Genomic DNA, 4715 nt, shown 5'->3' on the forward strand with positions numbered 1-4715 from the left:
GAGCATCCAAGATCCTCCTTCAAAGGGGTGAAAGAGAGAGTGTTTGCCTCGTTTCTGCCAAAGATGCCTAACTAAAGGACGTGCAAGCCCTTATATACTAATCTAGAGTTACAAAAGATTACAAAAGCCCAAGCCCAAAAAGTGCCGCTCAGCGCCATTTACCGCTCAGCGGTGGTTACGCGTCTTCTTTCTTCCCCTCAGCGGCCATTTGCCCCTCAGCGGTTCCAACGCCACCTCTTGAGTGCCGCTCAGCGGTAGTTTGCCGCTGAGCGGTGCCTTCGACTTCTCTTTTTGCACTCTTTCTTGTCTTTTCTAATGTCCTCTCTCTCATTCTTCACTTCTTTCACCAAATTCACCTCAAAACCTGCACAAAAACACTCAAATCAAGCATAAACCTGTCCAGCTCTCTTATTTCTGAAAATATAAACAAAATGCATGATTTCAAGCTAGTTTCTAAGTCTAAAGGTTGCTTTTAGTATCACTTTTAAGCATGAAAATAACAGTTTTTCAACTGTTATCACAACCCCAAACTTAGAACTTTGCTTGTCCTCAAGCAAACAAAATGTAACTCCATCTCCAACCAATTCATATGATGGTTCACTCATTCAAAATCCTATTTTCAAGATAAGTAAAAACTTCACTCAAACTTATGACCGAGAGTTAATTCAAGATGTGCACATGCTTTAGTGTTCACAAAGTCATTTAAGTTCCAACAAATGCTATTTTTCATGAATGATCAATCAATTAAGCATGGATGTTCATGTGCTTATGGAATCTTTCCTCACTAGGTAAAGTGTTTCACTCAACACACAAGTGTATAAGAGGTAAAGTGTTTCACTCATTCACTCCACTATCACAATGTCACATGAATCAACTTTGCCTTTCATTTAACCACAATCAAATACATTCACAAGCATGCATCATCACAAGGACTTTTCAATGGCTTATAATGTGGCTGGGCTAACAAGAAAATTGGTTTTTCTGGATCACAAAATCCTTGAGTTAAGAGAGTCATAACAACACAATCTTCTTATTCATTCCCAACTTTCTTTTGCCTTTGCTTTTGCATTTGCATTGAGCTTTGCTTCTTTTTCTTTTCTTTTCTTTGCATATTCTTACTTTTTAGCTCTTAGCTCAATGCTTTTTCCTTTTTCATGTTTCCCCAATAACCCCAAACTTGAACATTTAACAATACCACACAAGATCTTCTACTTAACTCAAGGTAAAGATTTTCAATCAAGGGTGTTCAGTGTATGTTTAAGGCTAAGGGTTCAAAGGATAGAACACAACGTGTTCTCTTTTAGAAGGCTAACTTTATGAATTTGGCCAATAAAAAGGGATTCAACAACACGGCCTTTGATCATATGATGCAAAACAAGCAATTGATTCAATCATAGAAAACCTGGGCAAAGTCATTCATGCTTTCAAAGTAATAGCATTCAACAATAACAACTCTGGAGCTCAAAACCTCACATATAAGCTCATTCACATTTGACATGCACATCCTGCTTAATTTCACAATCACAATCATGATATTATGCATTTGTTCACAAAGCTTGTGAATCACCTGTATAAGCATTTTAATGTGCACATCATCTCAACATCAATCAATCAATAAGCATCATCAAGCATTACTTATCACACAATCACAGTTAATAGCAAACCATCATAACAAACCAGGTGTTCAATAGAGTACATCAAACCCTAATCTAAAAACAAAAACAAATAAGTTCAGAAAACTTAAACCACAAAAGCATAATCATATGATAGCATTCATCAGTAAATGCTATCTCAGCTCCTCATCAGTCCGAGCTCTCTGTATCTTCCTCTTCCTCTTCATCATCATCTTCATCAAATGCATCCTCCTCCTCAGCTTCATCTTCATCCATGTCTCGGGCTGAAGCTTCAGCTGCTTCAGCTCCTCCATGCCATGGTTCTTCTGGCCAAGCTACCACATTATGAAATTCATCCATAGTCCACCTGTGTGCTGGAGGGGTATCATACATCCCCACTATCATCTCAGCCGTGGCCACCTGCCCTCTGTGGATGGACTGCAACTGAGCACCTATAAGAGACATATACATGTCCCTCATCTGGAATGGTTCTGCCTCATGAGTATCAGCAGAAGTCCTGCTCTGTGCTGGCCTTCTCTCTCTACGAGCCTGGCGTGGTGGCACTGGCTGGGCTGCCTCCTCACCTCCACAGTACTGTCTGTAATAGGCCTCATCTATAGCTTTTCTTGGCCTCTCAAATGGTGGAACAGAAGTGTCCACCCCAGCTAGCTTGCAAAGGTGAGTGATCAAAGAAGGATGTCCCAGTGGTGCTTTGTTGTTTGAAGTGTTAGCACACACACTAATCTCATCAGCTATCACCTGCCCAATATTAACATTCAAGTTTCTGATAACACAGTAGATGAATAGTGCCCTGCTGAGAGTAATATCTGACACATGTGAACATGGCTGAATGTTGGCATGAGAAAACGCCATCCAATACTTTGCAAGAGGAGTCAAATCTGTCCTCCTAATATTAACCACTGAGCCAGATCTATTCCTTTGGAAGTGTCCTCCAGATATGCACAATACTCTCTCAACATCCTCAAAGTCAGCACCTTCCTCCATGCTGATAGCATGGCCTCTAACATAGCCCAAATAATTCTCAGCTGGATAATCACCAATCTTCTTTGCATTGGTGTAGAATTCTTTCACCACAGCTATGTTGGCAGGTGATGGATAAGTGGCTAGCTTCCCCCAATCATTCCCTAACACTTGCTCTCCAAATTGAGGAGCAAAGTTAGGTATCATTCTGATGAGTCGTTATTTCTTGAATTATATTTAGTTTATTGCACTTGAATAAACCAGGGAATTGTGTTTAATTGTTTGTTATTTCCCCGTTTTCCGAATTTTGCTTAATTTGGTCGGAAATTTGTAATTGTGCTAATTTGGGTTTTCTGAGCTGATTAAGTGCATTTTTGAAGTGCAGGAAAATTTCAGAAATACATTTTGGGACATCAGGAAGAATGCCGAATAAATTCAAGACTCTCCACACAGACATTTTAGAATTAATTAAATTGTAATTCAGTAGTTTAGAATTTCTGTATTAACTTTTACATTTTGGGATAATTTTTGGTAAACTAGATTAGACCCAAATAGTAGAGAAAGATGGCTTGGCATCTTAGGGTTTTTGTGTGGACCCCACCCTTATTAAAAAGGGAACTCACGGCCTAAGAAACAGCCGCCACTTGCACTTGGTTTTGGCCACTGTTTTTAGTTTCTTTCTCTCTCGGCTTGTGTTCTTTGGGGGAGGATGATGTTTACGCAATTTTTCATGGAAAGGGAGTGAGAGGTAGTGTAGGGTAGGGAGTGAGAGACGTCCAGCCGCCACACATTAAGAGCCCCACACACTCTCGGTCTTGGTTCTCTTTGGGGGGTCTCTCTCGGGTTTTGGTTTTGGGGTGAATTTTTCTTTGGCTGAAAACACTGTTGCAAAGGAAGCTTTTATGAAATTAAATTTTCTTGCTTTGACTTGAGCACACGTTACGTTTTCAGTTTGCCATTTAATTTCAATTTGGTTCATGAAATTATTGAAATGAAGTAGATTAGGTGGGAGAGGTGCGTTGGTGTGCACACGGAGAGGAAGTGTTGATTGGAAGAAGGGGAATGGTGTCCGCATGTTGTGCTGGAACGTGTTGAAGTTTGATGCATTTAATTTGGTTGTGGGAAGCGAGTCCAGCTGCCACCTGGGAAAGAAGAAAGAATTCATTTTACAAGAAAGGAGCACGTGGAGTTGGAGATGATTCACGGTTGGAAGAAAAGAGAATTGGCACATGAAAGTGGTGCCACGGAGATTAGGTGAAGGAAAAGTGAAGTTTCGGTCCAGCAAAGTAGTGCACACGGTCACATCATGTTCCCCTTGTCACGGCTGGAAGCATTAAAGAATGAAATGTTGATTGAGTAGGAGAGAATGAACGTACGGGATTGGTGACTCATTTGGAGCATGCGCCTGGATGTCCTGGAAGAAGTGATGCACGCGGACGGCTGGAATGGTACGCTCGTTCCGTGAACGAGCGTCCTTTCTATTCATTTTGAGATGAGGTGATTCTCGGTTGGGAGAAAAGCACACGCTGATCACTTAGTCTTGAAGAAGGACGCGCATATGTGCATACGGAAGCAGCTCACTCATGGATTCAACATTCACGGTTTTCATTTAGCATTTTACTTCTTAGTTCAACATTGAATTTTAAGAGTATTGAACGTATTTCTTTAGCGCCGTGCATTTTAATTGGTTCAAGCACTTTATGAATTTACCTTGAAATTTTATTCGAAATTGCAATGTGCATTTCATTATTAGGCAAACGTACTTTTTATTATTATTACTGCATTTTAATTAGTTCACACATCTCGTTTTAGAATTGTTCATCACTTTATTGATTTCTTTCACTGCCTATTATGTTTGGTTTATTGTTTCCGTTCACTTTAATGTTGTCTATTATGTTCGGCTTCTTTATCTTCTTGTATTTCCAATTTCCTCACTTGCTTTAGAGACCGTTTGGTCGCAATGTAGAACAGTTCGATTTTCATGCTTTGTCAATTTATTTCAATGTTTTCAATTATGTTTGGTTGTATTTAATTTCCCGTTTTAATTTAGTTAATTTCCAAAGCACAAAAACACTTTCAACCCCCCCCCACTACGTGTTTGATCTGAGACTGAACCACAAT

The sequence above is a fragment of the Vigna umbellata genome, chromosome 4, assembly GCF_029865625.1.
Source record: "Vigna umbellata cultivar VRB3 chromosome 4, Vumbellata_1.0, whole genome shotgun sequence".
NCBI classification, from domain to species: domain Eukaryota; kingdom Viridiplantae; phylum Streptophyta; class Magnoliopsida; order Fabales; family Fabaceae; genus Vigna; species Vigna umbellata.